The following is a 19,055-nucleotide window of genomic DNA, read 5'->3' as shown; positions in this document are numbered from 1 at the left end:
ATGTGGTGTATGATGTGGCACATGCACCGTAAAAAAAAAAAAGTGTTTTTTTGTTGGTTCAACTTTAAAAAGTAAGTAACCTGGTTGCCTTAAAATTTTGAGTTTTGAATTTTTGAAATTAAAAATTTGAGTTGATACAATGAAGGAAATTTGTTTACTATAGAAACTCAAAATATTATTGTATCTGAAGCACATAAAAAATGTGATAAATCATGAAAATAGCACTATTTGGCATGTATCACTGCATCATCAGAAATACAACACACACAATTACCCAATATGCTTAAAAAATCTTTTAATAATATTTTAATAAAGGTTGTTGAATCTCAAAAAATGTTCATTGTATTAACTCAACATTTTAAGGCAACCAGGTCACTTTTTTTCTAAATATTTCTTTTACAGTGTGGTGTATGCAGGCTATAATGTTAATATATGCGGCTATAATGTTGACAACAGAGGAAAGTTAATTTTTCTGAGGGGTAAACTTTTTTTCCGGAACAAGTGATAAAGATAATGTTGAAATAATGACACAGACGTAGCCTCTCTACACCATCTCATCTTGACAGCGTTTGTCCCAGGCACTTTTTACTTTAACTGTGTGCCTGACAGAAGAATTTATTTTCTGAGATGATTATTACACTTTGCAAATTAATAGCTTTTATAAAACTGTATAAGTTCTGGTGGCCGTTGGAAGTTACTAAGTTAACCGGGAACGCATTCCAGCTGCTGGAGAAGACAGCATCGACATTTCTGGTGCGGCAGACAAAATGTGCGCATGTCAAAAAATGATTGCGTTAGAAAGCGTTAGCACATGTAAACACCAGATCGGTTTAGATTTTTAGATGAAATGGATGTGTGTAGATTACATCAGTTTTCAAACATAGTTATGAATAGATTTGGATGGATTGTTGTGGTCTCCCTTTGTTTCAGCCACTGCTGCGGAGGTCCTGAAGAATTTTAATGGTGGTCATAGGGCAAAACCTTTGGGAATTATTCTCTAGATGTGAAGGGCAGAAACTGCATGTGGATCAATGAGAAGTCCTGTCCTTCCCTGGCTTGGTACCAGAGGTCTTGCCCTCTAAGAGTTTTCTGGCTGTTGTCCTAGCATCTTTATCTGATTATGTAGGACAGTTTGTTTGTGTTAGTCCACCAATATTAAATCAAATTGTAGCAAACCTTGGTCCACTGTTACGGACAGAGAGGGGCCCGGTTATAAACTAGGCCCAGAACAAGGAGTGCCTTGTTCAACACATTCCAGTGCTGTTCAACACAGCAGCATCCATCTGCATTATACGACAGCAGCCATGGTGCCAATGCACTCATCGTACAAGAGAGAGCGAGGGATAGAGCCAATTCAGTAGAGGGGGGTTATTAGGAGAACACAAGGAACAAGGAACTGGAGACAAGGAAGACAGAGTTCAGATGAGGGTATCTCAGATGAGTAGCAGGTAAGGAGTCCAGGTATGTTTGACAAGACAAGAAGTGAAAGGAATGAGTGTCCATGATGATGGGCCGCAGGTGCACAATGGAGATCTGGTGCCGATGCCTGTGCGTTGGTAGGTGTTGGTTGTGACTGTGAAATTTAGGAGACCATGATTGGCAAAAGCCAATGGAGGGAATTTGGCCAGGGCATACCATTTATGAGTATGGAATTATTAATGACCACATGAGTCAGGACCTGGTTTAACTTCTAAGGATGGCGCTTGTTACGGTATAGTGTTCCTATCACAATACTGGGGCAGGACCCACACAGACCACAGGGTGAGCGCACCCTCACTCACCCAGGAGGGTACCCTCACAGAGTGAGGGTACCCTCCTGATACCCTCACTAACATCTCTTCCTACAGCCTAGTTTTCCCAGGAGGTCTCCCATCCAGGTACTGACCAGAATCAACCCTGCTTAGCTTTAAATGTAGGGTAGGTTGGAATGATCTAAAACACTTTTGTCCAAATTTGTTTAAACTTTCTTTATATGTCAATACATAATTAAAATGTAAGTACTCTGAAAAAGAGAGTATAAAAATCGAGTGACTCTAGACTTTTTAATCTGCAATAAACACTGCTCATTATTTTTGTTCGGGACAAAACAAATGATTGGCTTGGGCGACTGTCACTCTCTCTCATTACCATGGCAACCAATGCTTTCGCTACAGGTTCTGCCCACACATGCGCGCACCCCTAGGAAGAGGAAAAGCATTCAAAATGCACGGTGCCGGGTTTTGCAGTCAGCGAAGGCAAACAATGCAAAACATGAAGACAGTAGGCCTACAAGTAAAGGCAATGCACAAAAAGTCTTTGGATGAACAAAGAAATCAAACAAGAGTAAATATCAGCGTGGCTTTCCAACGATGTCGAGAACTGAGGGACCTCAAGGGGCTGAAAAACGACTCATTGCTGGCTGTATTTCTGCTGGACAGGTAATCTTTCATTTTGATTATGAAATTTTTTGGTTTATGTTTTCATGAAGCATGTATCACTAGCACATGTAGCTGCCTAATATAACATAACATTACTTAGCATAAAGTTACAATGTTATACAATTAGCCATTAGTAGAGATGATAAATACTCAATATGCTTAGTTCAAGTTGATCGCTGTTGTGTTGAATTTCGCAAAATGTAACTTTGGATAACAAAATGCATGTGTAAAAGCTAGTACACCGCATCCACACCCATTTTTTTTTTAGAACTAAGTTAGCTTTAGCTACTACTAATCAACAATGCTTTCATCATGGAAACTCTTACATGCTAAACGCCGTATATGTTATGAATCTTACCCAAAATTCATCTTCATTTACATTTACATTTATGCATTTGGCAGACGCTTTTATCCAAAGCGACTTACATTGCATTCAAGGTACACATTTTTACATTATTGTAAATTCTTAATTCTTCATTTCAATTCATCTTCATGACAGTATAACTGATGTTATTGGAAAAACATGTATCGATCCTACCCGTTTTTAGCTTTGCCTCATAAATATAACTATAGCTCGTTACCGAATTAAACAAAAATATATTTTAAACTTTACCAGTATCGATATTCTAGCTTGATAGTGAGTACTAAAAGACATCTTATTTGTTTTTTATTACATGTGATTCTGACATGATGGGACTACATGCACTCCGCTCCTCTCAGGTCAATAATGCGTCTTCCAGCTGAGCGGTCGGTGAAGCGCATTCATGTATTTTGGGGGCGTGTCTTTGAAAAGAGCCCAGAAGGAAGAAAGTGGAGTGAATGGAAATAATGAGCCGTCTTTCAAACAGTTGTGAGAGGTCTACAGACACTCACATTTTATACTTTCTTTTTAGAGTATTTTAATTATGTATTGATATATGAATAAAGTTTTAAAAAAATTGGAAAATAATTGTTTTAACTAATTCTTACCTACCCTACCTTTAATGGGCAATCAATATTGGTCTATTCTAGGATATTATAATAATAATAATAATAATAATAATAATAATAATAATAATAATAATAGATTTTATTTATAATGCACTTTTCATTCCGAAGAATCTCAAAGTGCAAAAAATATTATGGCTGTGGCAGGCTCACATAAAGTTCACAGACTACTACAAATAAGCATGTAATGTTTGTAATGGTAGAAAAACAACAGTTTCCAACTGTATTGCTAAAGTGGTCACAGCTGTCAAAGTAATAACATTTTCACCATTTTCGCTTTTCACCTTTATGAATAATATTTATTGCACAAGAAATTCTTCCAATGTTTCAGCTAGTCTCAACTCTACAGTTATGATTAAATAATATAGTATATTTGTTTAATCGCTAACAGCGATGGGCTTAACATCTGTCATTCTTGTTAACTTTTAATATGCAGTTTAGAAATAAAATGAGATGCAAGTTTGAAGACAGCATAGGGAAATTCTTATGCTTACATTTCTAATTATGAAGTTTTGATCAGGCAGAACTTGTTTATGTTTAAAAAGATTGATTACATTATAATTGCCCTGTTACAGTTAACCCCGTTCTCCCCTCGTCTAAATTAAGCAATGATTCTACAGAAGAAAGCTAGTTCCTCGCTGTTTATTTTCCAGTAAAGTGTTGAATCTGACCCAAAAACACAATTATAGATCATTTCTAGGTAAATTTAGAAAGGAGTAATGTTCATTTGTGTTGTGTGTGTCCATTTCCTGCCCTAATCTCCCCAGTGCCGCCAGCTGCATGTTCCCCACAATCTAATTCACTGTATTAATTAGCATTAGTACATGTGTGCGCAGAGTCAAATAGGCGTTCTGTTGGGGTCTCAGTCATCAACAGGGGATTATAAAGTCAAACATGACACCGGACATCCGATAGAGAGGGGGAGATGGACAAGGATGTGTTTCATAATTATGTTCCAACTTCCATTGGCTGTCTCGGGCTATATACTGTGAGGTTTCAGAGGCTCCTGGCAGTTTACAGGTTTTTTTGGATTACTTAAGCACAATTTTCAAAACAGGGCCCATTTTTAAAACACTACACACAATTAGCACAACACACCCAATTAGCAAAACACTACAGATCCTTTGCATTATTAAACACTCTTGTAAAAACTATACACTTCTGTTTAAAAACCACACTTTGTTACCATATAAAACACACACGTTTGCACGAGTTACACTCTGCTGTGATAAACCTAAAACACTTTTGGCACTTCTACTTTCCTATGATTAGAGTAGGCTACAATCAGCAATGTACAAAAATAATTTACAGTTTTTCTCAATTGTTTACACACAAATTCTGGTAGTTGAGACACAATGACCACAACATGTTATTTATTCACCGACCCCCTGAACCAATTCTGCTAAACTACAAGCACAGTTCATGCTTTACACTCAAATTGCAGTTCTAAAACACACTTTTTTCAAAACACTACACACAATTCTCTGCTTTTGGCACAATTTTCATGCAGAAAATATCTTGTTTTCACAAGGAACACACTGACCTTCAAATATGCACACTGACTCATTACAAGGGCAAACACCCATCACACAGTTTTACAATTAGCAATCAGAGCTTTAGCATAAAAGGGCAACGGGGATGCAGCATTTTTTTTTTTTTTTTTTTACTGTAACTATATACAGTAAATTCTTCTGTTGTTTTCCATGTAGTGTATGTGCAATTTTTTGTTGGATGGGAATGGGATGTACTGTGTACATTGTTTTTGCAGGAAAAATTAAATAAAATTGTACCATGTATTTGTGTGTTCTTTGTATAAATACAATATTCTCAAATATTTTACAACACACTTATGTTTGTACTGTCTGTAGTAAGTGTAACACTGAACCAAAAAAAGGCCGAAGTTATTATGATGAATGGAGAAGTGTTTTCCATTCATCATAGTGTTTTACATTGAGCACATCAGTGTTCAGCTGGTTCTTATAAATGTCTATACATATGATGGTTTGTGTGTGTCATTTGAAAACAAAATCCCATTTTGAGAAGAAATAACATTGTTTTGAATGTAAAGTTTAATTTTGCAGGAGAATTGGGGGTTTTGCCCATTGAGGTTTTTTTTTTTTTTTTTTTTTTTTTTTTTTTTTTTTTGATTTGTGTGTAGAGTTCTGAGAATATGAGGCATGCTTTCAGAAAATGTGTGTAAACAATTGAAAAAAACTGTAGTTTGGTAAATCCACCAAACAGTACACAAGACCAATGTTGCAACTTATTTATTTCTCAACACGCCCAAAATGTTGACATGGACATTGATAATACTGTAACAAAATGTCACTTTATGTATTGTACTGCAATAATTTAAGTATAAAAACATTTTTTTTTTTTTAAAGACGCTGTCTCTTCACCGGCTGGATCTGGCCAGACATTTTCATCAAGATCCCAGGTGGTGTTGGCGTTAGCAAGACACATGGAAAGAAACGTCTTGAATGACGAATCTATCCTTGCATTGCTGCTACCTCCATCAGGCCTCCTCGTCTTACTCGTTCTCTTTCTCTGACTCTTTCCATTGCGTTTGAAGAACAATGAACTCACCTGCTGCTTTTTATAGTGCTTATACACCTGATTGGTGTGTCTTACGCAAACAATTGTTTGCACACCTGATGGCTGTGTTGAAACAATTGTTTGGACGGTGCGGTAATTTGACAGTCAGAGCTTTGGTATTGCAAGGAAGTGGCTTTATAAATTATTGTGTGTAATGTATGTTAAGTGTGTTTAGTGATTTGGAAATCACTGTGTGTAGAGTTTTGCAACAATTGTGAGGTTGACAGTGTGCTTATAGTTGTGCAAATATGGGTGTATGTTTTGCTTCTTGAGTGTAAGGTTTTGCTAATAGTCTTTCTACTTTTAATTTTAGTGTGTAAGCAATCCAAGAAAAAAAAACTGTAAGACCCAGAGGCACTGGCCCACTCTGTAATCCAGCCATTCTGTTTATGGAAATATCTGTTCAATTTTAACAGGAACTTAATTACCTGTAATGCCATGAAGAACCTGAACTTCTGCATCTCACTCAACATGATCCGTTAATGCACATGCTCCAACAAGTTCATGTTGAGCATGGGCATTGTGATGAATTTTTTGGTTTCGATTCCCATTAATTTCTTGTCCTTTCTTACTACTGATGAAAAAAGAGAAGAAAAGAAAAGAAAATGAACCCAGATGTGGTTTCAGCTATATAAAATAAACGAAATTAAAAGGTGGGGTAAGTGCTATCTGGTAACCGTTGTTGGTATTTCAAATCACCAAAACAAACACGCCCCTACCCCCAAAAGGGTCTCTAGAGATAGCGATCAAACTGTTCTCATGAACAACTCTAGAACACAAGCACGACAGTCCAGCTAACGACATATTACAATTATGACTGGATAAGGGTTATATAGATCAGGAAAAGAGTAAGCAAACATATATTAGGAGTATAGTATCTTACTTGTCGGAGACATTGTGTGAGCTGAGGCTTGAAGCACACAGTGAGGAGATTTAGATGCTCCATACGGTGTGGAAATGAACGGGTCTTAATCATCGCTGAAGTGAGACACAATATGATCACAAATGGACTAACAAGTGAGCATGACACAGAACATAGTCAAGCAGCATATATTAAACTTGTTGTCAGCTAATGTCTGTCATGTGTGACGTGTGTTTTGAATAATGACATGCACAGAGCGAGAGCGAGCGCTCTTCTCACCATCAATAGTAGACACGCCCCTTACCTGCTGATTGGCTACAAGTTTGTTATTCCACTCGGACTGTGTCCTTTTTCTAAAACGGTTTTGAAATAACACTTATCCCACCTTTAAAGGGATGGTTATTTATAATTTTACTTTTTTAATTTTAGTTAGTGTGTAATGTTGTTGTCTGAGCATAAACAATGTCTGCAAAGGAACAACGCTCAAAGTTCAAAGCAAATGGAGATATTTTCTTTGACAGAAATCATTTTTTAAGGACTACAACAAAAGGACAGTACTACATGGGACTACAGCAAGCTTAATAATTTGTTAGTGATATCACTAACCATACAATATACATAAACCCTGCCCCATGGAACATGAAACAACGGCCATGTTGGGAAGAGGAAGAGTTGCTGTAGTATAGAGCACATTTAGGAGTCTGCTCAAGCTGTTGTATCCGTCTTTTCATATTTATTGCAATACAGTACGTAACACAAATGGAATAGCATGTCATAAAAGCAAGATGACAACATTAGATATAACCGTAATTAAACTAAACTATACTTATATGTTCTATATACCGGTACATTCTAACCCCATGCAGCATATATTCTCTGGCTTTTTACAACAGTTCCCATATGAGCAATTTATAGATTATCATGGCAGAATTTGCTAATCAATAACTTGAAGACAGTTAACACCACATCCATTACATAACTATCTCAACTAACCCTTCAGAAATGTCCTTTGATGTAATTAGAGCTGCTAACAGGAGCTCTTAAAGGAACACTCCACCGTTTTTAGAAATAGGGCTTATTTAACTTCTTTCCTACATTTAGATATGTGGGCAAATGCATTTTTGTCTCAGTGCATGCATTGTTTTAGTTTGGGTCCCAGTAGGTTAGCTTAGCATAATGAATGGAATCCTATGTTCACAGCTAGCATGTCCCGAGTAAAAGTGATTAAAAAACAAACACCTAATTACTTCTTGTGGCCTGTGTATTCACAACGAGTACAAATAACTGGTATCTTAGAAAAAAGGCTAGCCCAGGGGTGTTCTATAGCTTTAATAACATGATCGCTTAGGGTGGGAAATATCTGGGAAAAGTAAATCACAGCAATAAGCAAAATAGTCTAATATAAAACGTTCTCAAATAATTAATTAATCAAGTAGCCTAAACAGTCAGTAATAAAATAAGAACTAATTAACAAAAAATATGAGGACAAATAAATACAACATAAAGATACAACATAAAGATTAAAATATTACTGCCTACAGTAATACATGGACCTAATAGCCTATTCCCAAACCTATTCACTCAAGACACCTCCAAAATGGACATTTAGGCATAATCATGGGTGCTTTTTATTATGATTGTTCAAGGGCATTAAGCCTATAGAACAGATCTGTATACTCGCGAGCGCTAACAGGCGGCGCACAGAATCCTCAGCCAGTCTGACATCGGTCCGTGTGTCAGGACGGAGCGAATTGAGTTTGTGGTATACAGCGCTTTTATTAACTCTTATTTTAATTGTGATCTCGCAGATATTACTTTTATTTGGTCATTCATCCATCTAGATAATCAATTCGCCTGGTCCTTGGCACTTGTAGGCCTATGTGAAACGCGAGACGGCAGGCGAGAAAGATTCACTTTCGCTTTTACAAAGACCGTGCAAGAACCACGTCTGTAATCCTCAAAAAATATATATATATATATTTGTATTAAAGCTTTAAATTAATTAGACATAGTTCAATTCGATATTCATTTATTTTTTTGTTATTGAAAATAATTTTTTGTGATTATTTTGCGTTGAAATGGCAAATTATGCAGGATCGCAAAAAAATGCGACACTTTGCTGATTTTGCATTGTATTCAGCGATCGCGGAATCGCGAAAAACTGGAGTTAAGTGTCATTTTACTTAATTTTATTAGGTTAAATGAAATAAAATGTGTTAAATGTTAAGTTAACCTAAACCATTTGTGTTGAGACTACATGAATCATTTATGTTGCGCTGACTGAACTGGGCAGTGTATTTCTATTGCTTTGCATAGGGATGCCTCAGGAGAGTAAATGTTGAAATGAAGTTCTGTTTAATGTGTTTTTTAGTGAAGGGAAAGATCTGTTAATGTTTTCATGTTATATTTGACAGTTATATTTGACATTTAAAAGTTATGTTGTGTTCATTTTTTTTTTTTTTTGAGGTTACCATTATCGTGAAGTGTAGATCTTATGCTGTTCTGAAACTGTGCTAATGCCAGTGAGAGATGCTTTACTTGATTATATACGTGCATGTTACAATTAGCAATTGATCAAGTGTTGTTGACTAATAGTTTTTATAGAAATAAAGAAAACGAATTCATGTGACGCAGCTCCCATAGAATACATATGGGCAACAGTTATATCCCTCTCTATCAATCAATCAGTCAATCAACTTTATTTATATAGCGCTTTTACAATCACGATTGTGTCAAAGCAGCTTCACAGTGTCAAACAGGATAATATTGCAACAAAATTAGATTTGGCTGTACAGTCGTACTGGAAAAAACAGTGATGTGATCAGCTTATTTTAATTTATCATATAGCGACAATGTTGGCAGATCAGTATTATAGTTTATAGAATTAAATAAGACCTAATTCATACATTTTATTTGTATAATAAGTTGAATAACTTTAATCATATTTTTAGTGTCCCCAACTGAGCAAGCCAAGCCAAAGGCGACAGTGGCAAGGAACCAAAACTCCATCAGGGCATGATGGAGAAAAATAAACCTTGGGAGAAACCAGACTCAGTCGGGGTGCCAGTTCTCCTCTGGCCTATTAAAACACCGTGTAAGATTATTATTCTGGCAACCTTACAGGTCAGAAATCATATTAGATTGATCCTATCCTACTTTATCTAAATGGATTGACATAAAATATTTTAGTCAAAACTACTAAAAAAAATTACGTTAATACAAAAAGATTACAACAAATTTGTGTAGTTGAGCTGACACTATTAAATTAAGCTATGCCCAACCATAGTAAATAGGTTGAATCAACCTTAATAAATTAAGTTGACCCAACGTGAATAACAGAATTGCATAATGCTGAAATAAAGAAAGTTAATTATGTGGAAATACTTTCCATGATTTTTTATGTTCATTCAAAGAGTCATTTTTTTGGAGTGAAATTACTTGAATTATTGCATAATACTGTAATATTTAATGGATTATTTAAAACAATTCTAGTTATATGTTTATGGGCTGTTTCATTCATAAAATGTTAAAATTAAACATAAAATTAAAACTCCATAAAATTACTACATGATGACCTATAATTTTCTATATGTGAAGCACCTAATAAAAACTCTTTAAGGTTCCATATAGAACTTTTATTTTTAAAAGTGTAATAGTAATGGTTAGTATACTCAAGAGAAGAGAAGCACAGATTCCGTCAACAGTTTATTGATGCAGCAGATCAGTATCAACAAATATGTGAGTAAATATGGCAATAAGCAGGTTGTAATAAACTAAAATTATTTTGGTAGAAAGTCCTTAGTAAGACCAGGAGGTGGCTTAAATGCAGTGTGAAATATCACAAATCTGCAACCTGGATTAAATAATCAGTCAAACCCTCTCACTGAAGACCAGCAGACTGATGTTGTACAACAGCTTCTGTAAAATTGTGACATTTAGATGAAATGTCATGCCTGACACTAAACATCAAGGAATTACAAACATGCAATTTTTCTTTTACTTCAAGTTTTACTTTAAAACAGTGGCGTAGGCAGAAAGTGGATGGATGAGTGGATGAGTGATGAGTGGGCCTAATAGTGTGGGTGGGCTGGAATAATTCACATTACCCCTTAAAGGGGTCATGAATGGAGAAATTAACTTTCCCTTGAGCTTTTAAAGTATAAAAGGTCATGGTAATATAAAAATATCCTTAACGTTTCAGAGCTGAAAACTAACCTTGTTAGTCAAAGAAAACCTTTTATAGAAAGCAGGCCCAGCAAACGATCGCTTTCAGAATGTGCCTCATCTTGACGTCATCATGTGGCGAAACAGGCCTCTAAAGAATAATAAGCACGCCTAATTCAGTAGCCCCACGCCCCCACCCAACGACTCATGGAGCTGGTTGGATCGTGCTAGCCAGCAGCAATAAATATGCCAAAGAAAGCAAGATATTGCGCTATTCCTGCTTTATCCTAATATTACGAATGTGTGGTTGAACTTTATTTTTAATCAAGTTCCAGCTCACGTGGGGAAGACATTGTCCTTGAGTTTGGTTCATTTAACTGCGGAATCGTTTGTAAACAAGGCTCAGGTCGATACTGGATACAGGTCCTTCTCAAAAAATATTGTGATAAAGTTCATTATTTTCCATAATGTACTGATAAAAAATAAACTTTCAATTTTAGATTCATTGCACACCAACTGAAATATTTCAGGTCTTTTATTGTTTTAATACTGATGATTTTGGCATACACACTGAAAATGACTCTTTGAATGAACATTAAAAAATCATAGAAAGTATTTCCTATTTTGACAAAATTATTTTATGTCAGTCCATTTAGATAAAGTAGGATAGAGAGGGATGAGAGAACTGATGCCCATATGTATTCTATGGGAGCTGCATCACATTAATTAGTTTTCTTTATTTCTATAAAAACTATTAGTCAACAACACTTGATCAATTGCTAATTGTAACATGCACGTATATAATCAAGTAAAGCATCTCTCATCACTGGCATTAACAGTTTCAGAACAGCATAGCTTAACCACAAGATCTACACTTCACGATAATGGTAACCTCAAAAAAATGAACACAACATAACTTTTAAATGTCAAATATAACTGTCAAATATAACATTAAAACATTAACAGGTCTTTCCCTTCACTAAAAAACACATTAAACAGAACTTCATTTCAACATTTACTCTCCTGAGACATCCCTATGCAAAGCATGCTGGGAAATAGAAATACACTGCCCAGTTTAGTCAGCGCAACATAAATGATTCATGTAGTCTCAACACAAATGGTTTAGGTTAACTTAACATTTAACATATTTTATTTCATTTAACCTAATAAAATCAAGTAAAATGACACAAGTAAAAAACTAAAGATGTGTGTTGTTTCAGCCTATTTTATTTAAATAAACTCAGCAAACAGCTAGAATCATTTTTTTGAGTGCAGCTCATGAAAACCCAAAATTCCAAAAAAATAGCATATCATGAAAAGGTTCTCTAAAAGAGCTATTAACCTAATCGTTTTCCACCGTTGTTTCATGTTCGTCTCTCTATTTAATGTCCTGATGTTTTGTTCTCATTGCGCGTTCGTTGTTTGCTCCTGGGTGATCGCTGCCGTGTGTCGTCTGGTTCGTGTTGGTTTTTGTTTGTTTGTATTCACGTTTTGTTTTGCCTCCAGGACTCAGCTGAGACTGTGTTTGCCCGGGCCGTTCTCCTTTCACCTGTTTGTTGGATCTCTCTGTGGGTCTCTCTCTCTTGCCCTCTCCCGTGGATTCCTCCTTGGATCTTTGGACTTCTGCTGTCAAGCGTATCTCGCTACTAGACTGAGCTGGCTTCTTCGTTTCCCTTCGGTACTGTGTATCCTGTGAACATTTGTTTATCTTTCTACGTTGCTCATCAGTGTGTCTTGCCTTTAGACTGGATCCGGTTGAGCATGTATTGAGTTCCAGGGAGCACCGCATTACCGAGTTTTCTACTGCTGCTCTGAGACTCGAGGAGGACTGTTCAGTATCGAGTGACTGTTTACCCTCAGATCCGTTGTGGAATTTGCTTTTTGCTGTCTGCTCTCATCTTTCTAATAAACCTGTTAACTTGCATCAGATTCCTTAGTCTCGTTCATCACACTAATTAACTCTAAACACCTGCAAAAGATTCCTGAGGCTTTTAAAAACTCCCAGCCTGGTTCATTACTCAAAACCACAATCATGGGTAAGACTGCCGACCCGACCCTGTCCAGAAGGCCATCATTGACACCCTAAAGCGAGAGGGTAAGACACAGAAAGAAATTTCTGAATGAATAGGCTGTTCCCAGAGTGCTGTATCAAGGCACCTCAGTGGGAAGTCTATGGGAAGGAAAAAGTGTGGCAAAAATTGCTGCACAACGAGAAGAGGTGACCGGACTCTGAGGAAGATTGTGGAGAAGGGCCGATTCCAGACCTTGGGGGACCTGTGGAAGCAGTGGACTGAGTCTGGAGTAGAAACATCCAGAGCCACCGTGCACAGGCGTGTGCAGGAAATGGGCTACAGGTGCCGCATTCCCCAGGTCAAGCCACTTTTGGGCTACAGAGAAGCAGCACTGGACTGTTGCTCAGTGGTCCAAAGTACTTTTTTCGGATGAAAGCAAATTTTGCATGTCATTCGGAAATCAAGGTGTCAGAGTCTGGAGGAAGACTGGGGAGAAGGAAATGCCAAAATGCCTGAAGTCCAGTGTCAATTACCCACAGTCAGTGATGGTCTGGGGTGCCATGTCAGCTGCTGGTGTTGGTCCACTGTGTTTTATCAAGGGCATTATTGGGTTTCCTAGAATCTACTTGTATACAGAACCTGTTTTAGTTAAACTGAGCATTACTGGATCCATTTGCTTAAAATATATGTGACACTATGACCGAGCTTCTGAATAAATTTACTCCAGTTCATTGGAAATGATGGGAGGACATTTTCATAAACACTGGAACCTCTTGCAGTCTTACTTTTGCCAAGTTTTGTCTACAGTTGCCAAGTTTTTTTTCATACATTTGGAGCAGCATAATGTGTGTGAAAAGAAATGATCTGCTTGTTTTTTTTTTGTTGTTTTTTTTACTAATAAAAATATAAAGGTGGTAAGAGGACTAGCTAATCTAGTGTTGGTTTAAGGACATCTTTGAGTATTCTAAGTATTAGATTTCACCCAAGCATCGACATGCCTGCAAGGTTGCGCTTTAACTTGTTCTTTGCCTTTACTAACAAGCAAAAACATTTCCATGGATCACATAAATTTAAAATTTAAAAATTAGTCAGCGGCAGAACAGCTGTGAAACAGTTGTGTAAACCGAAGCCAATTGCATGCCTGCAGGGAAAAATCATGTACAAAAGAATAATTTGTTGACTGGTAGTTTATTTGTGAATATCAAAGGTTGCTTATGCTCACTAAATACAGTGGCATATAGCAGCCGTTTTAACTTAGGGGCAATTTGAGCTATAGCCTTTAAAAATTATATGTTTGTCCCTTAGATTTCTGTGAGACAATAGGAAAGGTCAATATAATGAGATCCTAAGCCTTTATATGCTCTGTATAGTCTATAGTGTATACAAACATTTATAGAAAATCTTTCAATTTCCATTTTCAGATTTCAAAACATTTGTGACCCTGGACCACAAAGCCATGAGGGTCAGTTTACAGTTTTACAGTTTCTATGACAATTTTTAACAAATTTCCTAAACTCTTAACGCAGTTAGCACAACATCTGTCTGTGTGGGCTATACAAATAAAACATTTCTTGTTGCTTTGACACAAAATAGTTAACCCAAATTTAAAATGCTTGAACTTTTTTTTACACACAAACTCAACCAAGACCAAAACAATAGATTTTTACTGCCAAATTTACCAACGCTTTAACACTGTATGTCAAAACAGATAACACCTTGTTCTAAACCTAACCTTATAGGCTAATGTTAAGATAGACAGCTGTTCATATTGTAAATTGAAACACAAATACTTCCCTTGTATTGTATTCCATTGTTACTGAGAAACAGCTGATTGAAGGTTTGCAAATATATGAATCACAGCTTTTTCGTCTAGGAATTGTTCAGGTGTTGATGTTCTTTCATTCACATTACCATATACAGTAAACACAGGCGTGAACAATATAGAGCAACACAAAGAAAGTAAGAAAAATGCTTGCATGATGGAGAGGAAGACCAGGACAAGAGAAAGGACTGGGACGAGGACAAGGTACAGATTGAGGAGAATGCATGGTGGTGCTCAAAGAAGGGCAGAATTAGGGTAACTTATAAAATAAGTACTACTGTCATAGACCATGTCATAAACCATATGCTATCATACAGAGAGTCTGGTGAGTACAGCCAAATCTCAGCCGGGACACAGTGGCATCCATTATCCAGAATTTTTAGGTAGGATATTGTTTAAGGGCTTCTCCAACTGCAAAGTGTAACTACTTTTACCATGTATTACAGTGACTTTATGCCTCTGGTCTCTAATATGTAACTGTATGTCTATCTAAAGATTCAATATCTACCTCATCAGGAGGCAGAGGAAAGCTCCTAAAAGAAGAACAGGAACTTACTATAGTCAACATGGTGATTGCTGATAAGGAAATAAAACTGAGGGGCATTCTATAAAGTTATACTCTGAGATGGGTCATTTATTTTTTGTATTGAATTTCTGCAGCAAATGAAACAAAATGTATGCAATTTACTAAACCCAACAAAACCAAAATGTGGAGAGGCTTCAAAAGACAATGAAATATGTCTATTGTACATAAGGGCAGACCTGACACATAAAATAATCCAGTTTCTGTAATTCCAACTGATGTTAATGTTTTTTATGATATTGTGTTATGATTGACTAAATGTTGCTGTTGGAAGAGAACATGTGTTAGTGTTTTGAAAAGATATTGGATTTTGAAACATTTTTGCAGTGTTTTGGTAGACATAGTGTATTGTGCTAGTGTATTATTGTATTATTGTATTTTGAAAATTAATGTTGGCGTTTAGTTTACAATGTGTGATTTTGAGCATGAAATTAAACATTTTGCCAATTGTGTGTTGTAGGTGTGTTAGTGTTTTAAGAGGAATCTGAAAAATCGAAATATTGGGAAAATCACTTTTAAATGATCTTAAAGGACAACTCTGGCGATTTTTTTAAGTTTATCTTGATTGTTATATCTTTGTGAGTAAAGTCTATAGAAAAAAACAAACTGGATTTGTGCTTGCAACACGGAGCTGTTAAAGTTAATGCCCAGAGCCCCCACTCAACTAAAACGGCAGCTATGGGGGCATAAACGTAAAGGGTGTCTTTGTGCCTCTTAACAGACACAAAATGCAATTAAAATGTCTGTCCAACATGAACAGGGCCCTTACATGACAACGAGATGCGTTTAGCCACTTAGCTATTGTTTAAATTCACCTGTTTTAGGCGGCTAGCTGTGTCTCGCGCTGAAGTCCCGTGGAAACTCCGATGTAGCCGGAAAAATAGTCCAGTGGGGAAGAGCGTTGTGTGTATAAAGCAGCTCTGCTCATCGGCTCGTCAGTTCTCAGTATTGAACGTGTCGGACTCTGAGAGAAACAGTTTTCGATTCTGTACTGCTGATCCGAGAACCGCTGCTCTTCCAGTTACACGCACATGCTCAGTATCAGCTGCTCGTGAGTTCATCAGTTCTCTCAGCATGTCTCAGTTCAGTGAACGGTTGGAGTTACAACATATACTTCAAGACACTAGTGTATTTCTATTCGGAGGGACTGTCACTCTTGTCAGAAAGTGAGTAACTAAAGTAACTTGTGTGATCAGCGCTGATTTGAGACGCGAACCGTTTAGAACGTTTCAGTCCGATTTGGTGAACTGGTTCGCCCGGTTCACTAAAAAGAACTGGCGGACATCACTAGAGTGATGATCCGATCGGGCTCACAATTGAAGAAGAAATTGTTGCGTTTGTGCCTTTCCGTATTGTGAAAATTTGCAGCGAACACTTGACTAACGTACACGGACACAACACAGCCGGGCCGGTTGAAGAAAAATGCCATTCCGTGGTTAAAGACGGGTACAACCACTGTGTGGAGGTAATGTAAACTTTATTTATCCTTCCATTTGGGCACACACGGCTTGAGGAAAGATGTGTAGTAATAAAATAATTGTGCTTTACACACACAACTCTCTTCACAACTGGACTGCCTTTTTTCCGGCTACCACTGAGTTCCCACGGGACTTCAGCGCGAGATACAGCTAGCCTTCTAACACACTGTTTAGATGAACTTAAGCAATGGCTAAGTGGCTAAACGCATCTCGTTGTCATGTAAGGGCCCTGTTCATGTTGGACAGACATTTTAATTGTATTTTGTGTCTGTTAATTGGCACAAAAGACACCCTTTACGTTTATGCCCCCATAACTGACATTTTAGTTGAGTGGGGGCTCTGGGCATTAACTGTAATAGCTCCGTGTTGCAAGCACCATCCGGTTCTTTTTTTTTTATATATACTGTACTCACAAAGATATAACGATCAAGATAAACGTAAAACGTATTTGCCAGAGTTGTCCTTTAATATCCTTATGATTTTTTTGCATAAAAGAAAAATCTATCTAAGCTGTAAGGGGCCAGATTTACTAATAGCTTGTGCCAGAGCGAAACAGCACATTTTTTATAGAAGCTTGGCTTATGGAAGCTTAGTGATGACAACGTTGAAGTCAAGCGACCATGGTGTACAGTCAAACCAAAATCTGTTCAGACATCTTCAAGATTTTCTCACATTATCACAGTTTATTCGCTAGTTTCGAAAAAGGGTGATAAAATATGACAAGAACAAGAGTTACACTGTGTCAGAACAAATGAATCTTGATAATGTCCGATAACTTTGATAGAAAGATATGTAATGGATTTTAATCAAACAATCAGCTGCCAGCTGTTACATTTAAGTACACATTTAGATAATACCAATTTCGGTCAACCAATTACCAAGCAACGTTTCATTTTGTTCAGTCTGTGGAGTAAAAAGTCGCAATAGCAATTAAAGAAAAAACTAATGTGCAAACCATGGTCAGGTCAAAGTGTCTGAATCATTTTGGTCCCAAATATTTATACATTTTACTGGTATGTTTTCACTGTATGAAGAATTGTTTGGCATAATATATCAGTTTACTTTATTTTGCTATCCACACTTAAATAAATGATCTAATAGTGTCCTGCATATGCTAGTAAAAATTATATATGGTGTCTGTAATAATAAAATGAACAAATAAAAACAAACAAATAACATTTAAGAAATAATTTAGGTAAGATTATACAGAAATAAAAAATAGGGCTTACTTTTGGTCTCGTCATGGCCTGGATAAGATCCAGATGATGCAACTTCCTTTTGACAATGTGTCTGGTGGCATTCTTTTTTTTTTTTTTAGAGGGGGCAATGTGTAACAGGACTGGGTGAAAGCCTGGGGACATGAATAAAATGTGTATGTTATATGACATAAGGATTTATTATGATTTTCTCTCTCTCTCTCTCTCTCTCTCTCTCTCTCTCTCTCTCTCTCTCTCTCTCTCTCTCTCTCTCTCTCTCTCTCTCTCTCTCTCTAAATGTGGTTTATGAAGACATTTCAAATGTCCTCATATTTCAAATAGCTTTAAAAACATACTAAATGATGTTTTTTTGAGAAAGTAAAAATGCAGAATGTTTCCTGTGATGGGTAGGTTTAGGGGCAGTGTAGGGGGATAGAAAATACGGTTTGTACAGTATAAAAACCATTACGCCTTTGGAGAGTCCCTGTAAACCAAATAAACCAACGTGTGTGTGTGTGTGTGTGTGTGTGTGTGTGTGTGTGTGTGTGTGTGTGTGTGTGTGTGTGTGTGTGTGTGTGTGTGTGTGTGTGTGTGTGTGTGTGTGTGTGTGTGTGTGTGTGTGTGTGTGTGTGTGTGTGTGTAAACCATGGTGTAAACATAGATAATATATGGAGTCACACAACAAAACAAAAAAAGATGAATCTGAAAGATATTAATGATTATATTTCATGATCAAATTTAGGTTTAGATACCGGGACATAACATGTTAGTTTTTATTAATGTTTTAAATTAAATATTTTAAATGTGCAGTTAGGTTAATGTCAGGACACTGACCCCAAAGCCAGTCATAAGTCGCACTGGTATATTTGTGGCAATATAGCCAACAATATGTTGTATGGGTCAAAATTATTATTTTATTTTTTATGCCAAAAAGCATGT

Source organism: Pseudorasbora parva, chromosome 16 (genome assembly GCF_024679245.1).
Source record: "Pseudorasbora parva isolate DD20220531a chromosome 16, ASM2467924v1, whole genome shotgun sequence".
NCBI classification, from domain to species: domain Eukaryota; kingdom Metazoa; phylum Chordata; class Actinopteri; order Cypriniformes; family Gobionidae; genus Pseudorasbora; species Pseudorasbora parva.
The sequence above is the reverse complement of the archived record's forward strand: the minus strand, read 5'-3'. Positions refer to the sequence as shown.